Here is a 25,177-nt window from a genome sequence, read left to right on the forward strand (position 1 = left end):
CTGTGGTGTGTCTGGCCTGGCCAAACCCAGGAAGTACTGAACTTATTAAAATTGAAAAACAAACCGAAGATGTTTGGAACCTCCCAAAACACTCACGGTGTGTCTGAGAGTGAAGGCTTGGATCCATTTCTGATTTGACGTGAGCACCATACATCAGGAAAATACAAACAGCGCAGGGTAGTTTTACAAAAGGGCTACATTAGGTCTTATGACAACAGTCTCACAAAGCAGTCCATGTCCAGGACCTAGAGGAATTTCACGAAGCCTTCTCTCTTCTTTCAGTTCTTTTTTGTTAGGTTGCCATAGGAATGTGTGTTTGTGAACAATTTTTAGGTAGTTTGACATGGACATTCTGAAATGGGGCTGGGAGGACCTTGCCTCGGGCTGAGCTCCACCAACCTGTTTCTGGCTCTGTATTTGGATGAACCTGGCCTACGGTGGGCCCTGGGGCATCCCCTAATCTAACCCATTGCTTGTGAAGAGCCAGACCCCCCATGGGTAATCTCCAAGCATCTGTGAATGGTAATCAGAAGCTGGCTCAATCAAGCTAATGACCAAAAATGAACCAAATGGTCAGGAATGAAACTTCCAGAACAACACCCAAGTGTGTGTTTGCCTACAAATTACGTTTAGATCATTGAAAAGAATTACAGAATTATCTAGAGGTGTAAGTAACAGGAGCAACTAGGTAGCTCCACCCCTCCGCTTTTTTTTTTTTTTTTTTAATTTGCATGAGGGAAGTGAGGCACAGACATTTTTAGGTGAATTAGCCAAAGTCAATAACTGTTAGAAATGCAGCCAGAACTACGAACCCTGAGCTGACCTCCTCTCTCCTTCTCAGTGCTAACACACACACACATTCCATGCAAGTTATTTTAAAAATTACTTGTAGTTCATCAGAGATTAGGACCTTTAGTGTGCAGAGGGTCTCTAACTTAATCCCGACATGGCCACTAATATATAGAATTTGTAGTTTCTGAGAGGGAGATGCATTTATTTACATAAGATTATTGGAGCACTGTAAGGTGGAAAAAGACCAAGACCCTCTTCTTTAAAATCCAAAGGAATGAAAACATATTGTCTCACCTGACGTGACCCTCAAGCAGCAGATCACTGAAACAGAATTCACCTGATACAGTGTCTACCATGACGGCGTACTTGTAGAAAAGCCTGGCATTCCAGGCCTGGGAAGAAAACAGCTGCCCCAACCAACATCTCTGATCCAGCCATTCTAGAGTCAGCTTGTACTGGGGAAGTGGTTGTGCTGTTGAATCCACGGAACCCAGTGTGGATTCCAAATGCCTCTAGTGTAGTTTACCACAGAAAACAGAAGCTGCTTTCTCGACACTGTAAGGAGTTGCTGAATGCTGAGCAGAGCTCAATTTCAGCAGCAGCGACCTGAGCACAGGATGACTATCAAGCCACGTCTCCGAAGGCAGCCAAGGTTAGTGGAGGCACTACTCCAAGCTGTGGCTATAGTATTCACAACTGCAGCAAGGGACTGCCAGCGACTTTCTCACTTCTAGTCGTAAACCCAGGACTGCTAGGATTTTAGAAGGCAACAAAAAGCTTTGGCCTTATCAATGGCGCCAGTGACAAGTGGGAAGGGTGCATCTCTTTATGGGTTCTGGTGGTGTTTTCTGGTCTCTGGCTTCAGTGACATCAATTATAGGAAAGCAGGACACATGGCTCAGCTAGTCTGGGCAGTCAAGATGGATTTCTCCAGCCTCAGTGGGGCCCGTTTTCTTTTCATCTCATCTAATTAGAAGTCAGTTATAATGCTTGGCTCTGTGAACAGGATAAGAACCCAAGGAGATTCTTGGGTGTATCAGGAGAAAGCAGGTGGGAGAAAGAACCAGTCTTAGAAAATCACTGCCCAGTGGCATTGTATATACTCCAGACTATTCAAACAAGCTGTGCCAGTTTAAATGTTCTACCTAAGGGCATGACTTTATTTATTTATTTATTTATTATTTTTAATTTTAATTTTAATTGTTTTTGGACTGCACCTATGGCATATGGAAGTTCTCAGGCTAGAGGCTGAATCAGAGCTACAGCTCCCGGCCCATGCCACAGCCATAGCAATGAAGGATCCAAGCTGCATCTGCAAACTACAGCAGAGTTCATGGTAATGCTGGATCCTTAATCCAATGAGCAAGGCCAGGGATTGAACCCCATATCCTCGTGGACACTAGTCAGGTTCTTAACCCACTGAACCACAAGGGGATCTCCCAGGGAATGACTTTTAAATTCAAGAGATTCTTATTTCTTCTCATTTAAAACCAGAGCTCATTCTGAAGTATGGTGACCCTGTGCCTCTTCAAGAAGTTTTTTCTGGAGTTCCGTTGTCGTGCAGCAGTAATGATGCCAACTGGTATCCATGAGGATGTGGAATCAATCCCCAGCCGCACTCAGTAGGTTAAGGATCTGGTGTTGCTGTGGCTGTGGTGTAGGCCAGGGGCTATAGCTCTGACTCAACCCCTAGTCTGGGAACTTCCATATGACACAGCGGCGGCTCTAAAAAAAGATTGAAAAAAAAAAAAGAAAAGAAGTTTCTTCCATTCTTATGAAAGGAATTTCCACTACATTTCATTATGCAATTGGATTCCAATCCCGCCAAGTTTTCTTCTTTCTGCACTTGACACTGTCTCTAGGAATCAAGGGAATTCTTCAAACCAGTTTAAATCTATAGTTTAGCTCCAAGTTCCTCAAATTCATAGAAGGAGCATAATAAGAAAGGGTCACTCTCCGAAGATGGGTGTTAAGCAAATTCATCTTGGGATGAAGGAGACCTTTAACAATTTTCCCTTATAGGTGATAAAATATTTTCCCTATAATAGAATTAGTTTTCATGCAAGTTTTTCTTGCCTTAGTGAGGAAAATGGTATATTTTATTGCCTGTGACATCTTTCTTATCTCAAGTATCCAAATCAAATGTCATCTCCTCTGTAGAGTTTTCTACAAAAACCTCACGTTCCTGCCAAAATCATGTATTTCCCCCACTTTCCCCCCATTTTTTTCTTTTTTCTTACCATTAGATGTGGATATACATCGCTTTCCCTTTCTGCACAGACAATTCCTTGAAGGCAAGGACTGTATTTTATTGTTCTTATAGTGTCATTATCTCTCATAGAGGAGGTATCTTTAAAAATCTTGTTGGATGTAATTGAGCTTATAGAATATTTCACAAATATGGAATTAGTTTCAAATAATTTAAATAATTTAGTGACTATATAATCACTATTTTCAAATTACACATAAGTTCATGTTTAATAGTCAAGTCGAGCACCAACATTTTGATGAGTTTGAGATGATGGAAGATATAATTTCATCAGAACCACTGACAATGAAGTTTTAAAATTATATTCACATCAAGAAGTTGGTGTCTGGAAGAAGAAGAAAGGCAGGTGTGTTTGACTTCACATCTACTTCAGATTTACAGAATTAAGTTAATAATGAGCAGTGATGTCTATCACAATTATATTAATGCATTTTTAGAATAGGCACCCTCTGCTACAGGAATTTTATGGGTAGCAAATTTGGGTTGTTATAATAGGCAAGTGATAGCTTTTAAAGAAAGGATAGATTTTAGTTATTTGGTTTTATAAAATGGATGGAACTCCTCCTCTAAGACATGTTCTGGTTGACCTGGGTAAGTCTCAGATACAATTCCTTGAATTGTGTCTCCACTGCCTTTATTTATTTATTTATTTATTTATTTTCCACTGCCTTTAGAATAAATTTCAAAGCCTTCAATATGGTGCACAAGACCATTCTTTGATTCCCCACATTCTTCTCATCATCAATTTCCTAAACTTGGAGTTCCTACATACACCATATGATTTCACAGCTTGGAGCTCTTGCTTCCACTGTTCTTTGTTTAAATGCCCTCCTTCCAATCCCTTTGACACTCTGCTATACTACTTGCTAGTCTGACAACAGAGATTTAGCAATATTACACTCACTGATTCATTCTTTCATTAATTCATTCAACAAATGTATTTGAAGCATCTACTATTACCAGATAAGAATGCAGAGGTGAATTAGACAGACCTCTGCCCCTGACCATCTTACATTATAGGAAAGAGATAAGTACTTGTAAGTCAATACATTCAGTAAAGTGTTAAAAGGACTGAAATGAGGTTAGGATGAATGTGCATTGAAAAGAGGGAGTGATTAATGCCATCTGGGGGACTGGAAAGAGAAAAGTGAGGTATAGCATCCAAAAATGAATGTGTTTATCAAATAGACTTTGGGGAAGTTAAAAGGAGAGAATTTCAGGCATAAAAATATTAGGAATATTAGGAGAGATATTAAGAATATTATTATTAGGTTTTGGTGATTGGATTATGTAAGAAGTAATGTGAAACTTAGGTCTTTGGCTTAGGTGTTTAGATTGATGGTCATACCACTCACTGAATTAGGTAACAGAGACCAAATGCAGTGTGAGAAGTGCCTTCTGTTTGGGAAATGTTGGGGTTACTATAGCACATTAAGGTAAAGATTCTAGCTATATACACTGTCAAGAGCTCTTCTAGTAACAAAGCCTTGAGAGATATCAATATATAGGTAGTATTTTACACCATGGCAGTATATGATACTAAGTAGGGAAAGCTTGCAGAATGAGAACAGGAAACAGTCTATACAGAGTCCTAGAAAACACAGTTATTTAAGAAGCAGAGAAAGAAAGAGAAGTAATCAAAATATATTTATATATCATATATCTTTTATATCAAAAGAAATAAACAGAAGTAGGAGAACTAGGTGGAAGGGTATCTCATAAACCATGGGAGAAAAAGAGGCCACTCAAGAACATCAACATTATTAAAACCATGAGTAAATGAAGGGACATTACCACTGAACTTACAGAAGTATGGAATATGATGAAAAATTATATGCTGAGAAACTAGATAGCCTAGATAAAATGGACAAAATTATAGAAAGACATAAAATATCAAAAATTACTCAAGAGATAGAAAACTTGAGTGGTCCTATAACTAGTAAAGAGAGTGAGTTAATAATCACAAAATTTTCCACAAAGAAAAGCCCAGAAACAGATGACTTTACTGGTGTATTCTACCAAGTGCTTTGAAAATAATTAGTGTCAATTCTTCACAAACTTTTCCAAAAAGAGAAGAGAGGATAACACTTACTAACTTATTCTTTGAAGTCAGTATCACTTTGATACTAAAAACAGATGAAAAAAATTACATAAAAATAAAACTGTACACTGATATCTTTTATGAGTATAGATGTAAAATTTCTCAACAAAATGGGAAAAAGTCATTTCAGCAAGTATTGCTGGGAAACCTGGACAACTGCATGAAAATCAATGAAACTAGAACACACCCTCACACCACGCACAAAAGTAAACTCAAAATGGCTGAAAGACTTAAATATAAGAGAAGACACCATCAAACTCCTGGAAGAGAACATAAGCAAAACATTCTCTGACCTCAACATTATGAATATTTTCTCAGGTCAGTCTCCCAAAGCAACAGAAATAAGAGCAAAAATGAACCAATGGGACCTAATCAGACTGACAAGCCTTTGCACAGCAAAGGAAACCAAAAACACAACTTACAGAATGGTAGAAAATAGTTTCGAACGACACAACTGACAAGGGCTTGATCTCTGGAATATACAAGCAACTTATACTCAACGGCAAAAAAGCCAACAACCCAATGGAAAAATGGACAAAGGACCTGAATAGATATTTTTCCAAGGAAGATATACAGATGGCCAACAAGCACATGAAAAAGTGTTCAACATCCCTGATTAGTAGAGAAATGCAATTCAAAACTACCATGAGATACCACCTCACACCAGTCAGAATGGCCATCATTAATAAGTCCACGAATCACAAAGGCTAGAGGGGGTGTGGAGAAAGGGGAACCCTCCTTCACTGTTCATGGAGATGTAAGCTAGTACAGCCACTATGGAGAACAGTATGGAGGTACCTTAGAAATCTATACATAGAACTACATTTGACCCAGCAGTCCCATTCTTGGGCATATATCCAGACAAAACTTTCCTTGAAAAAGATACATGTTCATTGCAGCACTACTCACAATAGCTAAGACGTGGAAACAACCCAAATGTCTATCACAGATGATTGGATTAAATTAATTTCTAATTACTGTATTGTTATTGTAAATTGTTTTCTTCACTTTATTTCAGATTATTTATTGCTAGTGCTTAGAAATACATATTATTTTATGTACATATTATATATGTATATATATAGTCATTTTATCCTCAAATAGAGAGTTTTACTACTTCCTTTTCAATGATATTGCCTCTTATTTGTTCTTTTTTTTTTTCTTCCTAATTGCCTTGGCTAGAACCTCCAGTACCATGCTGAAAAGAAGTGAATGAGCAGAATCCTCGTTTTGTTCCTGTTCTTGAGGGGGATGCTTTCTGTCTCCACTGTTAAGTATTATGTTAGCTGTGTGTTTTTCTCTAGATGCTCTTTGTTGGGTTAAGGAAGTTCCCTATTCTATTACTTTTGCCGTAAAAAAAGTTGTTAGATTTTGTCAAATGCTTTTCCTGCAACTATTGTGATGATCATATGTTGTTTGTTTGTTTATTTTTTTGTTTGTTTTTGTCTTTTTAGGATCACACCCACAGCATGTGGAGGTTCCCAGGCTAGGGGTCAAATCAGAGCTGTAGCCAACGCTACAGCCACAGCAATGCCACATCTGAGCAGTGTCTGCAATCTACATCACAGCTTATGGAAATGCTGGATCTTTAACCACTGACGAGGCCAGGGATTGAAACTACAAACTGCATCCTCATGGATGCTAGTCAGATTTCTTTCCGCTGATCCACAATGGAAACTCCCTTAACTTTATCTTAATATGGAGAATGCCATTAATATATTTTCATATCTTGAACTAACCTTGCCTTCCTGGGATGAAGTTTGCTTGGTCGTGGTGTATTATCCTTTTTATATGCTACTGGATTCAATTTGTTTGTATTTTTTGAGAATTTTTTTGATCTTTTATTTATTTTTTTTTTCTACTACACAGCATGGTGACCCAATTACACATACATGTATATACATTCTTTTTTCTCACATTATCATGCTCCATCACAAGCGACTAGACATAGTTCCCAGGGCTACACAGCAGGATCTCATTGCTAATCTATTCCAAAGGCAATAGTCTGCATCTATTAGCCCTAAGCACCCCATCCATCCCACTCCCTCTCCCTTCCCCTTGGCAACCACAAGTCTATTCTGCAAGTCCATGATTTTCTTTTCTGTGGAAAGGTTCATTTATGCCATATATTAGATTCCAGATATAAATGGTATCATATGGTACTTGTCTTTCTCTTTCTGACTTACTTCACTCAGGATGAGAGTCTCTAGTTCCATCCATGTTGCTGCAAATGGCATTATTTGGTTCTTTTTTATGGCCGAGTTGTATTCCATTGTGTATATATAGCACATCTTCCTAATCTAATTGTCTGTTGATGGACATTTGGGTTGTTTCCATATCTTGGCTATTGTGAGTAGTGCTGCAATGAACATGTATCTTTTTCAAGGAAAGTTTTGTCTGGATATATGCCCAAGAATGGGACTGCTGGGTCAAATGTAGTTCTATGTATAGATTTCTAAGGTACCTCCATACTGTTCTCCATAGCGGCTGTACTAGCTTACATCTCCACGAACAGTGAAGGAGGGTTCCCCTTTCTCCACACCCCCTCTAGCCTTTGTGATTCGTGGACTTATTAATGATGGCCATTCTGACTGGTGTGAGGTGGTATCTCATGGTAGTTTTGAATTGCATTTCTCTACTAATCAGGGATGTTGAGCACTTTTTCATGTGCTTGTTGGTCTGTACTGTTTTGGTACCAGTTTATCAACAGATGATTGGATTAGGAAGATGTGGTATGTATACACAATGGAATACTACTCAGCCATAAAAAAGAACCAAATAATGCCATTTGCAGCAACATGGATTGAACTAGAGACTCTCATCCTGAGTGAAATAAGTCAGAAAGAGAAAGAAAAATACCATATTATATCACTCATATCTAGTATCTAATACACAGCACAAATGAACCTTTCCACAGAAAAGAAAATCATGGACTTGTAGAATAGACTTGTGGTTGCCTGGAGGAGAGGAGGAGGGAGTGGGAGGGATTGGGAGCTTGGAGTCAACAGATGCAAACTATTGTTCATGGAATGCATTTACAATGAGATCCTGCTGTGTAGCATTGAAAACTGTGTCTAGATACTTACAGTGCAGCACAACAATGGGAGAAAAAATTATGTACATGTATGTGTAACTGGGTCCCCATGCTGTATGGTGGGGGAAAAAAAGTGTGTTGGGGATATGACAATAAAAAATAAATTTTAAAAAAGAAATTAATTTAAATAAGAAGTGTGATTTATACACTGAAAACTAAATTATGTTTAGTTTTGTTTTTTGTTTAATAGAAATTTTTAAAATAAGATTTTTTTTCAATTACCCACTTATTTACTATTTCCACTGAAAATATACCTTTTTTGTATAGGTATAAATTTCCAAAAATACCAACCAGAAGGTATGCCATTTTCCTGCTACCAGAAGGAATTTTTAAAATATTTTTTATAGTGCTAGTTTACTGGGGATGATGTTCCTAACTTAATTCAATCTTAAAAATTATTTATTTACTTTTAATTTTTAAAATATATTGTTACTAGCTATAGAACTCTGTTAAATTTATTTTTTTGTCATTTTATAGATGCCATTCTATTATTTTATGTCAGTTTCAGACAAGAAATGTGCTATAAATATACTTATTCTTCTATATACAATGTGCCTTTTATTCTACCCGGTAGCTTTTAATATTTTTTCTTTAATTATAGGTTTTTAAAATTGTGGTTTTTCTTTTTTCCCTTCATGGGTTTGCTGATAGCCTTGGATTTGTAGCTGTATAGTTTTCAATAAATTTGATAAATTTTTAACTATTGCTTTTTCAGATTTTTTTTACCTCTACTCTCTTTTGGGTTTCCTATTGCATATATTGCCTCCTACATGTCACAGAGGTTCTGCTAGAAGTTTTAACCCTTTTCTTCTCTTTGCTTTATTTTGGATAGTTTCTAACTAGTTATATTTTCAAGTTCATCAATTATTTCTTTCACAGTTTCTAACTTGCTTTTAATCCTTTAAAATGCATTTTTAATTTGAGATATTTTATTTTTCATTTCTAGAAGTTCCACTTGGAACTTTTTTGATATTTTTCCATTTTCTTTTCATTATGCTTATGCTCTCTTTTCATTTCTTGAACATTTTTAATAATTGTATTAAAGGCATTAAAGTTATTTTCTTTTAAGGCCATCACTTATGTCATCTCTAGATATATTTCTATTGACTGATAATGTGTCATATTTTTTCTATTTTTTTCTTGTTAATGTGTCATATTTTCCTGCTTTTTGTATGTGTAGTAATGTTTTATTAGAGTGTGATTTTTATGTCTTCAAGTTCTGAACTTTATTTTATTTTTTTAGGAGTATTGGCTTTTGTTCCAAGAGATAATAAGTTACTGTGATCGACTTATCATTTTGAGGCTCTAAAGAAGATTTAGAGTAGCTTTGATCTAATAGTAGTTTAGCCCCACTACTAAAGTGTAGCTTTTCTGGGATCTCTACTGATGGCTCAGGTGTTTAACGAGGACTCTCTCCCCTAGGTGGTTAGAACTTGAATGTCTCCCAGATTCATATGAACTGTAAGACAGGATTGCTTTATCTTACAATTTCTCAACCTTTGTTTTGACTTAGCCTCATAAGGTTCTCCTCTAAGCATATGCATAATATTCAGCCACCATCCAAAAGGGATTATTATGCAGATAATAATCTTTCTATGCATGTCCCTTTTCTTGTATAGTCTTCCCTAAAAATACCAGGGAACTCAGCTTCTCTAAATCCTTTTCTGTATTTTCTTAATTCAACAAGTCTGCCATGCTTTGTTTAGAATCTCCCTAGCTGCACTGAGATTCAGAAAAACCTCTAAGCAGAAAGCCAGGGCAATTGTACAGCTCCTAGCTTTCATTTTTCTTATCTCAGAAACCAGAGTCATCTGTTGTCTATTGTCCAATGAATGAAAACCATTTCCATGTGTAATTTTTTCAGTTTTCTAGTTATTTACTATAGGGTAATAAGCCCGATCCCAATTATTCTATCATAGTTAAAACATGCTAATTAAACCCTAACACTATCTTTTGATTATATCCCATAGTCATATAGATGGGAGACAATTTTGCATGAGTCTCTAACATTTCTTATACGTCTTGCATGTTGTGTGAGCAAGGCACTGATTGCCCTTTGTTCTCAGCTATATTTTTAAGGGTGTTTGTGTTCCAAACAGTCCTGAAAGATAGTTAATGTTCCCTAGACAAAGGAAAGTTTCCTTATAGCTTTGGAAGATGCCCCCTTTTGGAGCAAATGGCAGACACAGTTACTTCTCTAAAAATAATTAGGTTCATTAAGCTTAGGGTCCCTGTCCTGTAAAGCAACTAACTGTCTTTACAGGTAGCTTCTGTCCCTCTTTGCTGTAGGAAGTGTGGCTTAAAGAACAAGCACAGAAATGCTAGCATTTTGCCTTATTGCCATTGCTGTCAATAGTAAATTGTCTTTTGTCTCTGACCCGGGGTTGTCATGTCTCCTATCAGCATTCTTGAAAAAGGGGTAAACTAAATTGTTAGTGTGCAAGCATTGTGAAATTTTAGGCTTCTCATGTTTTTGAAATATACTTGCTGAATATACCATTTATATTTATATTGGAGGAAAGAAAAATAAAATAGATAGTAACTTATAATAGTAGCTAACATTTATTCAGGGAATACTTTGCAAAAGGTACTTTTACATAAAATCATCCTACAAATCTAGCAAAGTTAAATTTTTGTTCCCATTTTTCACATGAGAAACCAAGGTTCAAGGAGAATGTGATTTGGGTAAATCCAAATGGATTGTCAATAATAAGCCAACATTCAAAGTTAAGCTTTCTGTTCTTCTTCCAATGTCATGCAAACCCCTAGCACTACACAATTACAACAATATTAACACAAAAAGCATACTGAGGTTTAAATTACGTGGCAGACTAAAGTAACTATAGGAATTCAGAAGAAATGGAGTCTGGTGCCAGCTAAATTCCTTTGAAAATACTGACTAGAGGAAAAATGACTGAGAAATCTAAGCTGGTGTCCAAAGACTCACACTTTAAGGCTTTCCTGCAAAGGGTTCTGTAAATCCCACAGTCTACAGGAAAGCTGTACTATTTCCTGCCTCAGAAATGAGGATATAAATGAGAGTATATCCACAAAACATGTTTAGGTATAGTTTCTTCTTTTTCATATATATAGCTTCTGAGAACCCACCCTGCTGTTCATGATTGGATTGTAAGATGACAGAGGTCATTTCACTGGCTATAGGCACAACAGTCTATACCTCTGTCTTCAAAGGTACCCTAGAGATGTGGGGGTGTTTCTTGGCAAAGGATTTGGCAAAATAATGTTTTCTTTGTTTCTTACTCTAAAAAGTGAATAAATGAGGAAAAACCCATTATCAATTACTTAATTTTAATAACCTACTTATAACATCTTAAAAGTAATTTAGAAGTTCCTACATGCATCAGAACACTGAAAATAAAATATGCTCTCTAAAATTCTCTGTCTTCCAAAATCCTAAATCTAACACGACAGAATTCAAGAAGGAACACAGGAGCTTACAGGGTCCTACAGGTCACTGGGGTCTGGGAGGAGTGAAAGAACTTGACCACTACTGACTATCTTTTGAACATGTTCAAAAATCAGTCTTAACATACTATTCTAAATCTGACTTTTTCCTCCAAAAGCCCAAGTGAAAAAGAGGAGGAAAATGTAATAAATCTTCTAAGCTCAAATGAGAACATAAAACACTTATGTAAAACCTACCTTTGACCAGAAGAGAAAAATAGGTATTATCTTGAACAGGATTCAGTAACCAGAAGTTCTCTGGATCTGGCCTTGAATTCCCTGGGAATCTGCTAGGGAGAAAAAAAAAATTGCATTCTTCCGCAAGTTAAAAAAAAAATGATGCTTAAAACATTTTTTAGCCACTGGAAGAAATATTTCTTACATTCTTTTTAGTGTAAAAAATGTTTTTTGAGTGTATTTTGTACTAGCCACTATAGGAGAGATAGAGGCAATGAAGAGAATATGCTTCCAAGATGCTTAAAGTAGCAGGGAATTCTGAAGCTGTAATAAATGTATTTATTTGAATAAGTCTATGGAGTCAAGGCTTAACAAGGAAGTGAATAAAGTAGACATAAGGGAATAGAAAGTAGACCCATGACATCAGAGATGTAGGAAATCTGAGCCTGGAGCTACAGTTGAGCAACTTAAGGTCAAGATCTTGAAGAATATCATTCATGGAAATGATTCTTCAGAGAATATGCAGACAGCAGGAGGAGGTAACACAAGCATGATTACACTTGGAAGAAAAGCAATAATGTTAAGACAGTGCAGTTGCAGTTTGAGGGTTCAATATATTCAATTGGATTCTATTCTAATTTTTTAAAGAAACTGGATCATAAAATGTTCCTAAATTTCAAGTTATGAAGTCATAGACCAAAGGAGTAACTATCTAACCACAAAAGAAGGTAGATTCAATTTATTTCCCCCATGAGGCAAACTGACAGGTCCAAATGTAGTCAGTAGGCACCAGAGTTCATTTTAGGCAAAGAACACTCATTTTTAGGAAAGTGCTGTGATGAAATATTTAGAGAAGGAAAGGTGGCCCTGTGGATATGGATTCAATACTCCTAACAATGAGAAAACTAAACTAGTCTATCCAAGAAGGCAACTATAAGTTAAATTGGTAAAACAGAAGAGAGAATGAAACAAAGTCCAAATACATGATGTCTTCCTGGAATCTAAGTGCACATGGCCAAAAGTGTTTTTGAAGAAAAGGGATGTCTAATTTACAGTTTGAAAATAACTGCTATATTGTTCCATATAATTCGCCATTGCCAGAGGATCTCTAGTGGACACACACAGCTTCACAATGTAGTCATACTTGGGAGGGAGGAAATCCAAGAGAAAGAGTTGTGAAATGAAGAGATAACTACCCAGCTGCACAATGCAGATTGGACAACCATGACAGAGGCCAAAAAGCAGAGCCAAATGTAACTGAGAAATCAAACACCTTACCAACTGAAGAAATCTTGGGCGGGCATCAGACTTCTTAAGGGCAAGGTGACCCAAACTGACATCTGGGTAATGTGGATAAGAAAGGATCCATTACAATCCCTGCTTAATTTGTGTCTTCAAACAGCACGGAAATGAGTTCCCTGTGGGAAAAGTTTAGATATATTCAGTCTGGCAAACTTTAAAGAAAAATGTACCATTTAGCTGTTCATGTGGACTTTAAGAGTTTTATTTGGTGAATATTTGAACGGATATTAAACAGTGGTATATGTCTTCAATCATCAATTAATTTTGTTATTGTTTTATGTACGATTAGACAAGTGTAGGTGCTGATTGAAATTAATTCCACTGGTATTTCTAAACAATACTGAGTACTTAATGCTTCCCAGTTCCTTTTTTAGGGATAGATTTTATTATGTGACCAGTTTGGGCTTTGTGAAGCAGGGACCCCAAGAAACATGGCTTGAAGATTAGCATTTATTTCTCTTTTATGGATAAATCCAAACTCAATTGGAAGCTCTGCTCTGCGATGCTGCCAGGACCCAAGGTTGTTCTGGCTGTTGCTCCAGCATTGCTGAGGTATTCCCCTCTTTGCATGGTCCAAACAGCTCACCACCAAATCTTCATTATGCCAGAGAGAAGGGGGATATGAAACAAAAAGAAAGCATCACTCAAGGACACATCCCAGATGTGGTACATGCCTATTTCTTTTCTCTTTTCCTGCCAGAACTTAGGCGCAAGGTCACAACCAGCTGCTAAAGAAGAAAATTTGAATGTACTGGCAAGAGAAGAGTCTGGGACAAGAAGAAGGGAGCTCAGGAGGACTTTGTTTTAGCACAAGGAACGTTCCTAGGGTTTTTATTTGCGCTTTGTGTGTGTGTGTTTATTTGCTTTTTGTTTCAAAGGCAGAACTCAGTGTCTAAAGCCTCACAGACTTTCATTTCAATAAATGTCAGAGAGGGGCATTCCTTCCTCCTGCGCACAATAACGGCTGCTAAGGTTAATACTTAAAGAAGACATTAAGTCATACTAGGTGGGAGGATGGAGTGAGAAATTCATGACACAAATGGCTCATTATGTAGCCTATTCAATGGAGCAAAAAATCCGCCCCCAAACTGGATCATGCATGATCTTTTGAGGTTAACAAAAGGAATGCCATGATAGAAATGATGGAAATCTGCAAGAATGAAGTCCTTGGAGCCAATCCTGTCATTCCCCCTGCTTTCATCTCCCCTAAAATTGGCTCATTACACTACGAGAAAAATACACCACAGAATGTTACGATCCAAAAAGAAAGAAAGAAATAAGCATTGCCTTGAGCATTCTCTATACAGGAATATTATTTTCCTTTATGATATTTAACATGTATGTACTTAAGTCAGCCTAGCAATTAGCTGAATTGATGGGAGTGTTTGCCCTGTCCTTATTAAAAGATGACTGTGATTTGGTTGAAATGTGTTCATGTAAAAAAATAGGTTTTCATATTTACAGCTATTTGTATGGGTTGCTGGCAGCATCCACTGTACTCTGTGACTTCCATTATGATGATGTTTATTATTACATATTATGCAACAAGCAGGTGGTGATAATAATAAGCTTGAAAGAACACCCATATTCTCATGGCAACAATTTACAATAGTGCTGTAGGGATAAACAAGGGAGCCAAGATGGGGTTTGCTGTTAACATTTGAGTTTACACACCTGCATTATAACACCCACCCATGGCGTGGGGGAGGGGGAGAATAAGACACTTCTGTGGGCTCCTGGTACTTTTTAAACGTAAGTATAACATCTGCTTATTAAGACCCTTCTATGTACATGTGTTTAAGACAACGTGTCAGGTTCTGTCAAGTGATAAAGATGTGATTTGTTATATGCTACAGTGAACATCTGCATCCAGCCTCCCTTCTCCTGAATACAACATTCTGATTTCACTTTAGGGAAATCCCCCACTGTCAGAGCATGTCTTTTGGGTGCTTGAACTCCTGGCTCCAGGTTTGGTTTCTTGGCCCAAGGGTGGCCAACTTAGTCACAGTGATTGGTTTAGAGTGGGCACATGACCAAATGCTGGGCCAGCGAAGTCATAATTAGGATTTTTGTAGAACTACAGAAAGGGAGTCACTTCATTTCACAGGAGATTGCAAAACTGGTAGGATTTTACACCTGTACATCTTGCCACAGCATGGGAAGCTGTGTTCTTTAAAGGTCCAGATCCACCCACACTTGAAGGTTAGCTCCTTGTACTTCCCAATTATGTGAGTCAATGGTTGTTCCTTTCTACTTAAGCCACTTAAGTGTGAGTGATGTTTATGAGGCTCACAATGGGAAGAGTCCTGATGGATACATCTCTTTCTAGGACAGTGTATATTTAAAGAAGAGAAACTAACACCAATTGACACTTGCGATCTGCCAGGTAATTTAAGGACATGTTCTGTAGGCTTGCAAGAGTAGGGCACAATATTCCCACTTTACACTAAGGAGTGTTCTGCTGTGTTATTGCACTGTAATTTGGTTAACATAGTCACATTTAGATTGTTTCTAAGTTTTGGCTATTACAAACAAGTTGTGGAAAACTGAGGTTTAATTTGGTCCTTACAGCATTTTTTTAATAATTAAAAGTCTTTATATACAATTATTTTCTACACTCTCCACTGCTTGCTATGATCAAGCATTCTGCCTTCTTCAATCATTTCTGAGCATAAATTCCTAGAAATGGGATTTCCAGGATAAAATGTTTGCATTTTTACAGGACTTTTGTCACCTAATTCCAGCTTGCTTTCTAGATAATATTATCAAATTACTCCCCGACCAACAGTGTAAGTTTTTGCCTTTTGGTCACACTCACAAGGACACTGGGTGTTATCATTCTTTTCAATCTTGGCCACTCTGATAGGTATCTCTTTGACATTTTTTCTGCTATTAATTGAGTATACACATATGTAGGGTATTTACTGATTTTTCTTTCTTGAGAATTGACTATTTATATATCTGTTCCCCAGATACAATTGCTAGATCCATAGAAACTGGAGCTAGTGGTGGAGCGGGTTGGAGGGGAAAGAACAGGGGCTGTGAGTGGGAAAGGTACCATCCTGTCCTATAAACCTTAAACTTCCACTTCCTGCTTTCAGGGAATGGGTCCCTAAATGAACGAATGAATTATACTCAAGGAATTGGGAAAGGTCAGTTGTATCAAACTGACTGACAAGCCCTGGGAGTGCTTGAATGTGGCTAATGGTATTGAACTTTTTTTTTTTTGTCTTTTTGCCATTTCTTGGGCCACTCCTGCGGCATATGGAGGTTCCCAGGCTAGGGGTCTAATTGGAGCTGTAGCCACCGGCCTACGCCAAAGCCACAGCAACGCGGGATCCGAGCCACATCTGCAACCTACACCACAGCTCACAGCAACGCCAGATCTTTAACCCACTGAGCAAGGCCAGGGATCGAACCCACAACCTCATGGTTCCTAGTTGGATTCATTCACCACTGCGCCACGACTGGAACTCCTGAACTTTTTATTTTATATGAAAAGATCCTCTATGGAATTCGTAGACATCTTTTAGCCTTTCCTTTCTTTTCTTTTCTTTTTTTTTAAATTTTTTTGCCATACCTGGGCATATGGCATCTCAGGCTAGGGATTGAATCTGAGCTGCAACCTATGCCACAGCTGCACCAACACCAGTTCATTACCCCACTGCTCCTGGCTGGTGCACCTCCACAGCAACCTGAGCCACTGCAGAGACAAGTCCAGATCTTTAACCTGATAAACCACAGCTGGAACTCCCTTTCAGCCCTTCTGAAATCTAATTTACATAGAATCCGGCCAGGTTTTGTGGGTGCCTTTGTTCTCTTGGCAAAAGACATCCCTTTTGTAAAATTTTCCTTTTGCCATGTAACATTCACTTTGAGAATGACTTTTTAAAATCTGGGCACCTTTATTTCCTGGAATTATTTTAAGATTTTATTGACATCCCTAATTCATGTGAATTAATCTCTTATCTTTTCCTTTCCACTTTTTCTCAAGAAATTCTTCTCTTTGGTAATTTAAAAGTTGAAAGGCTGCATGAGTCTCCTTGAAAAGGATAAACAGAAGATGTAAAGTTCGTTATATAAAGATTCTCTCATGAATACTGTCAAGTAGCAGTTCACTCTGCAAACCAGAACAATAAAGAGTTAAGGAGTATTTTGTGTCTCTATTTGTACTATGTACTAGGACTATTCCCAACTTATGAATGAGATAGGTGAGTCTGAGAGATTAACGTGTGTATTTGTCTGTTTAACCTTTGCCATAATCAAAAGGATTGGAGGATGCTTATAAAATAATTTACAATAAAATAACTACCCACCTCACAGAGCTTTGCAAGTACATGATTGTCAAGCACTTAGCACAGAACAGTATAAACAGTAAATACACAGTAAGTATTGGCTGCAATACAATATGATAAAATTTTTTTAAAAATCAAGGCAAAAATAAAATAAAAGCAGGAAGTTAATAGAAGGAATTACATACTTTAAGATAACATATAAATATTGCAACCTGGCAACCAGTTTTTCTCTGAATTTCCTAATGCATAAAACAGAAAACTCACACAATTCAAGTTTTCTATAAAATTCTTTAAAAAAACCCCTAAATTTTTGTTTGTGTGTTTGTTGTAATAAGGCTGAGAAGTTTAGCAAATTTCCTAAGGGAACACAGTCACTCATTGAAGGAGACTGCTTAATCTAGGCTGTTTATATCACTATGTTCTTCAGATTATGCTCATGTACCACAAAGTCCAGCAATAAACAAGTAAAGGTAAGATAAGCTACCCAATGACTTGTATGAATTCTGGGCCTTTGGCAACTGTGCTGCTGTTCCTGAGTATTGACTAAAGAAACCTCAAATGCCAACCATCCAAAGAAGGGCAAAAAATTGTAAACATGGATTCCTATTTAGATCACAGTTTATGAAGTCGGAAATTATCATTCATATTTATGGTCAAGTTTACATCCCATTTTTCTAAAACAATCTCAGTGTCAACTCTTCTCTTCCTGGATACCTGTAAACTATTCAATTGATCTGGAATTTCCAATAATATTACTCTAAAATAAAACTAAAGTGAGTCAGTCAAGTCAATAACCATTATAATTCAAAATAAAGTTTAGGGACTAAATACTCTTACCCACTCCTAATATTTTCTTTCATATGAAGGTAGTTCCACTGGTATAATCAGCCCTATAATTCAATAAAAATGTTTTGGAAGAAGAAACTGAAAATAAACTGGTTGTTTCCAAGTTTTAGTTTGCCTCAGAATCACCTGGAGGACTTGCTAAATACATTTTAGGCACCCTCTGCCCAGGATTTCTGATTCAGAATGTCTTGAAAGGCACCTGATAATTTGTGTTTCTGGCAAGTTCTTAAACAATGCAGGTGTTGCTAGTCCTGAAACCATACATTGAGAACTGCTGTCCTAGACTTTTCATATCTTCTTTCTCTTGGGGGATAGCTACCTGCAGGAAGCTTGGGAGGAGGGAGCTTGATTTTTTCACTGCTGCTTGTATCTGCTTTACATATAATAAAAGTTATATTATGGTTTCCATATGATTTATTTTTGTTGTTGATTTCATTTCTCACCTCATTTTAAATTCAAGATGGCTACAGAAGTATAATGTTTGGGTCACCCGTATTCCAACATTACAAAGGCCTCAAAAGCCAAAATTTCAAAAAAAAAGTATTACTCACAAAAATAAAATGTATTATTAAAATATAATGAATACATTTTGTGTATATGTTTTAATGGCACTTTCCCCCCCAAAAAAATCAATGGGTCTCAAATACAATGTTAAAATGAATGCTTATACAATCATGTCATCTTCAAATAAAGATCATTTTGCTTCCTTCTTTCTGATTTGGAGGATTTTATCTCTTTTTCTTATCTGATTGCTCTTGCTAGTACTTCCATTACAACGTTGAATGAAAGTGGTAAGAGTGGGTGTCTTTTCCTTGTATCATATATTAAAGAATTACTTTCAATTTTCCCCATGAATATAATGTTAGATGTGAAATTCTCATAAATGGTCTTATTAAATTGAGGAAAAAATTCCTTTTATACTTATTTTGTTGAGAGGTTTTATCATGAGTAGATGTTTGACTTTTTAAACTACATTTTCTGTATCTATTTTGATAATCATGTGGTTTTTATCTTTCATTCTATTTATGCAATATATTACATTGACTGACGTGCAAATACTAAACTTACCTCATATCCAGGGATAAATTCCACTTGATCCTAGAGTAAAATCCTTTTGATACAAATGTTGTTAAAATGCCCATACTACCCAAAGCAATACAGAATCAATGAAACTCCTGTAAAAGTTCTAATGATATTCTTCACAGAAATAAAAAAATAATTACAAATCTGTATGGAACAACAAAAGACTCTGACTAGCTAAAGCAATATTTTTTAATTACTTAATGAATTTTATTACATTTGTAGGTATACAGCAATCATCACAAACAAATTTTACAGCATTTCCATCCCAAACCCCCAGTGCATCCCCCCACACCACAACCTGAATCATAGGAAACCATAAGTTTTTCAAAGTCTGTGAGTCAGTATCTCTTCGGCAAAGAAGTTCATTGTGTCCTTTTTTCCAGATTCCACATGTCAGTGATAGCATTTGATGTTGGTGTCTCATTATCTGACTGACTTCACTTAGCATGATAATTTCTAGGTCCATCCATGTTGCTAAAAATGACATCATTTCTTTCCTTTTAATGGCTGAGTAATATTCCATTGTGTATATGTACCACATCTTCTTGATCCACTCCTCTGTCGATGGACATTTAGGTTGTTTCCGTGTCTTGGCTATTGAAAATAGTGCTGCAATGAACATTGGAGTACATGTGTCTTTGTGAGTCATGGTTTTCTCTGGATAGATGCCCAGGAGTGGGATTGCTGGATCAAATGCTAGTTCTATTTTTAGGTTTCTGTGGAATCTCCATACTGTTTCCACAGTGGTTGCACCAATTCACATTCCCACCAACAGTGTGATACAGTTCCTTTTTCTCCACACCCTCTTCAGCACTTATTGTTTGTAGACTTTTTGATGATTGCCATTCTGGCTGGTATAAGGTGGTACCTCGATTGGTTTTGATTTGCATTTCTCTAATAATGAGTGATGTTGAACATTTTTTCCTGTGTTTTTTGGCCATCCATATGTCTTCTTTGGAGAACTGTCTGTTTAGATCTTCTTCCCATTTTTTGATGGGGTTGTTTGCTTTTTGGTATTGAGCTGCAGAAGGTATTTATAAATTTTGGAGATTAATCCCTTGTCAGTCAATTCATTTGCAAACATTTTCTCCCATTCTGTGGGTTGTTTTTTTGTTTTGTTTAGGGTTTCCTTTGCTGTGCAGAAACTATTAATTTTAGTTAAGTCTATTTGTTTATTTTTGTTTTTATTGTCAATACTCTAATAGGTGGATCTGAGAAGATGTTGCTGTCGTTTATGTCGGAGAGTGTTTGGCCTATGTTTTCCTCTAAGAGTTTTATGGTGTCCGGTGTTATATCTAGGTCTTTAATCCATTTTGAGTTTATTTTTGTGTATGGTGTTAGGGAGTGTTCTAATTTCATTCTTTTCCATGTGGCTGTCCAGTTTTCCCAGCACCACTTATTGAACAGGCTGTCTTTTCTCCATTGTATATTCTTGCCTCCTTTGTCATAGATTAGTTGGCTGTAGGTGCTAATGGTTTAATCCTGGACTTTCTATCCTGTTCCACTGATCAGTATTTCTGTCTTTGTGCCAGTACTATATGGGTTTTGATGATTGTTGCTTTGGAGTATAGTCTGAGGTCAGGGAGCCTGATTCCTCCAGCTCCATGTTTCTTTTTCAAGATGTCTTTGGCTATTTTTGGTCTTTCGTGCTTCCAAACAAACTTTAAAATATTTTGTTCGAGTTCTGTGAAAAATGTCCTTAGTAATTTGATAGGGATTTCATTGAATCTGTAGATTGCCTTGGGTAGTATAGTCATTTCGATAATATTGACTCTTCCAATCCAAGAGCATGGTATGTCCTTCCATCTATTTGTACCATCTTTGATTTCTTTCATCAGTGTCATAGTTTTCAGAGTACAGGTCTTTTGCCTCTTTAGGTAGGTTTATTCCTAAGTATCTTATTCTTTTGGATGTGATGGTAAACGGGATTGCTTCCCTAATTTCTCTTTCTGCTCTTTCATTGTTAGTATATATAAATGCCATCAATTTCTGTATATTAATTTTGTAACCTGTGACTTTGTCAAATTCATTAATGAGCTCTAACAGTTTTCTGGTAGAGTGTTTAGGATTCTCTAGGTATAGCATCATGTCATCTGCAAATAGTAGTAGTTTTACTTCTTCCTTTCCACTTTGGATTCCTTTTATTTCTTTTACTTCTCTGATTGCTGTGGCTAGGACTTCCAAACGTATGTTGAATAGTAGTGGTGAGAGCAGACATCCTTGTCTTGCTCCTGATCTCAGTGGGAATTCTTTTAGCTTTTCACCAGTGAGAATGATGTTAGCTATATGAGTTTGTCATATATGGCCTTACTATGTTGAGGTAGGTTCCCTCTATGCCTACTTTCTGAGGGTTTTTATCAGAAATGGGTGTTGGATTTTGTCAAAGGCTTTTTCCGTGTCTATTGAGAGGATCATATGGTTTTTATTCTTCAGTTTATTAATGTGGTGTATCACACTGATTGATTTGTGGATATTGAAGAATAGTTGCATCCCCGTGATAAATCCCTCTTGATCATGGGGTACAATTCTTTTATTGTATTGTTGGATTTGGTTTGCCAGTATTTTGTTGAGGATTTGTTCATCTATATTCATCAGTGAAATTGGCCTGTAGTTTTCTTTTTTTGTGGTATCTTTTTCTGGTTTTGGTATCAGGGTGATGGTGGCCTCATAGAATAAGTTTGGGAGTATCCCTTCCTCTGAAATTTTTTGGAATAGTTTCAGAAGGATAGATGTTAAATCTTCTCTAAACGTTTTATAGAATTTGCCTATGAAACCATCTGGTGCAGGACTTTTGTTTGTTGGAAGTTTTTTAATCACAGTTTCAGTCAGTACTTGTGATTGGTCCATTCATCTTTTCTATTTCATCTTGGTTTACTCTGGGAAGATTGTATTTCTCTAAGATTTTGTCCATTTCTTTAGGTTTTCTGTTTCATTTGCATGTAGTTGTATACAGTAATATCTTATGATCCTTTGTATTTTAGTGATGTCTGTTGTTACTTCTTTTTCATTTCTAAATTTATTGATTTGAATCCTATCACTTTTTTTCTTGATAAGTCTGGCTAAGGGTTCATCAATTTTGTTGATCCTTTCAAAGAACCAGCTTTTAGTTTCATTGATCTTTTCTTTGATTTTCTTTGTTTCTATTTCATTGATTTCTGCTCTGATCTTTACGATTTCTTTCCTTCTACTAATGTTAGGTCTTGTCTGTTCTTCTCTCTCCAGATGACTTAGATGTAAAGTTAGGTTGTTTATCTGAGCTTTTTCTTGTTTGCTGATGTAGGCTTGAATTGCTAGAAACTTCACTTTTAGAACTGCTTTTGTTGCATCCTATAGGTTTTGGAGTGTCATAACTTTGTTGTCATTTCCTTCTAGGTATTTTTTAATTTCCTCTTTGATTTCTTCAGTGAGCCATTGGTTGTTTAGTAGCATATTGTTTAGTCCCCACGTCTTTGTTTCTTTTGCAGTTTTTTTGTTGTTGATTTCCTGTCATAGCATTGTTGGAAAAGATGCTTGATATGATTTCAATTTTCTTAAAGTTACCAAGGCTTGAATTGTAGCCTAGGATGTGATCAATCCTAGAAAATATTCCATGTGCACTTGAATGTGCAACAGAATGTGTATTCTGTTGCTTTTGGATGGAATGTCCTATAAATGTGTATTATGTCATCTGGTCTAATGCTTCATTCAGGGCCTGTGTTTCCTTATTGATTTCCTGTCTGGAAGATCTGCCCATTGCTATAAGTGGGGTGTTAAAATCCCCCACTATTACTGTGTTATTGCCAATTTCTCCTTTTAAGGTTTTTAGCAATTGCCTTACATATTGTGGTGATCCCATGTTGGGTGCATAGATAGTTAATATTGTTATATCTTCTTCTTGGATTGATCCTATGATCATTATCTAGTGTCCTTCCTTGTCTCTTAAAATAGTCTTCATTTTAAGGTCATTTTGTCTGATACGATTATTGCTACTCCAGCTTTCTTTGGATTCCCTTTTGCATGGAATATTTCCTTCCACCCTTTCACTTTCAATTTTTATATGTTTTATATAAGTGAAGCAGGTCTCTTGAAGACAGCATATATATGGGTCTTGTTTGTGTATCCATCAGCCAGTCTATGCCTTTTGGTTTGGGTGTTTAAACCGTTAACATTTAAGGTAATTTTTGATATGCATGTTCTTATGACTATTTTATTAATTGTTTTGGATTTTGTTTTGTTGCTCTTTTTTCTTCTCTTGTTCTCTCCTTTTGTGCATAGACAACTATCTTTAGTGTTGTATTTGAGTTGATTTTTCTTATTTTTGTGTGTATATATTTTGGCTTTCTGTTACCCTGAAGTTTTGATACAGGTGTCTACATATATATGAGATTGTTTTAAGTTTTTGGTATCTTAACTGCAAGTGCATGTGTAGTGTCCTGCATTTGTACCCTCCTCTTCTCACAATTTCTGATTTTTGCAGCATAATTGTGCATGGTTGATTTCTTATCTTTATTGTATATATGCCTTTACTTGTGAGCCTTGCCATTTGTGGTATTTTTGTTTCTGGTCATGGCCTTTTCTGCCTAGAGAAGTTCGTTTAATATTTGTTGTAAAGTTGGTTTAGTGCTTCTGAATTCTCTTAACTTTTGCTTATCTGTAAAGCTTTTGACTTCAAATCTGAATGACAACCTTGCTGGGTCAAGTAATCTTGGTTTGAATTTTTTTCCTTGCATCACATTAAATATAATTAAATTTATCATGCCAATCCCTTCTGGCCTGAAGAGTTTCTGCTAAAAAATCTGTTGGTAACCTTAGCAGGGTTCCCTTGTATGTTATTTGTTTCTTTTCCCTAGCTACTTTCAATATTTTCTCTGTCTTTAATTTTGGTCAGTTTGATTAATATGTGTCTTAGGGTATTCCTCCTTGGGTTATTTTATATGGTACTCATTGAGCTTCCTGGATTTGAGTGAGTGTTCCTTTCCCATGTTAGGGAAGTTTTTGGCTATTATCTCTTTGAATATTTTTTCTGTCCCCTTCTCTCTCTCTTCTCCTTCTGGCACCCGTATAATATGGATGTTGGTGCTTTTAATGTCCAAGAGTTCTCTGAGACTCTCCTCATTTCTTTTCAATATTTTTTCTCTTTTCTGTTCTGTATTAGTGATTTCTACTAGTCTGTCCTCCACCTCGCTTATTTGTTCTTCTGCCTCCTGTGTTCTGCTGCTGGCTGCTTCTAATGAATTTTTTATTTCGGTTATTGTATTTTGCATCTTTTCTTGTTTAAGTTTGATATCTTGTATCTCTTTGCTCAGTGTTTCCTGTAAATTATCCATTTTTGCCTCCAGTTTATTTCCAGTGTTTTGCATCATCTTCAGCACCAACAGTCTAAAGTCTTTTTCCTGGAGGCTGACAATCTCCTGATCACTTAGCTGATTTTCTGGGATTTTTTTTCTTTCTCCCTTATCTGAGTTATAGTTCTCTGTCTTTTCATTTTTGTAGGTTTTTGGTGCAGTGACCTTTTTGCAGACAATAGAGTTGTAGCTTCTCTTACTTCTGGTGTCTGCCCCCTTGTGACTGAAGGTGGTATGGGGGCTTGCTGTAGCCTTCCTGATGTGAGGGGCTGATGCCTGCCCACTGGTAGGTGGAGCTGATTCCTATCCCTCTGGTGGGTGGGGCTTTGTCTCTGGATGGGGCTGTGTGTCTGGGGTGTCTTTAGGCAGCCTGTTTACTGAGGGGTGGGGCTGTGATCCCACCTGGATTGTTGTTTGGCCTGGAGGGCT

The sequence above is a fragment of the Phacochoerus africanus genome, chromosome 7 (genome assembly GCF_016906955.1).
Source record: "Phacochoerus africanus isolate WHEZ1 chromosome 7, ROS_Pafr_v1, whole genome shotgun sequence".
Classification (NCBI taxonomy): domain Eukaryota; kingdom Metazoa; phylum Chordata; class Mammalia; order Artiodactyla; family Suidae; genus Phacochoerus; species Phacochoerus africanus.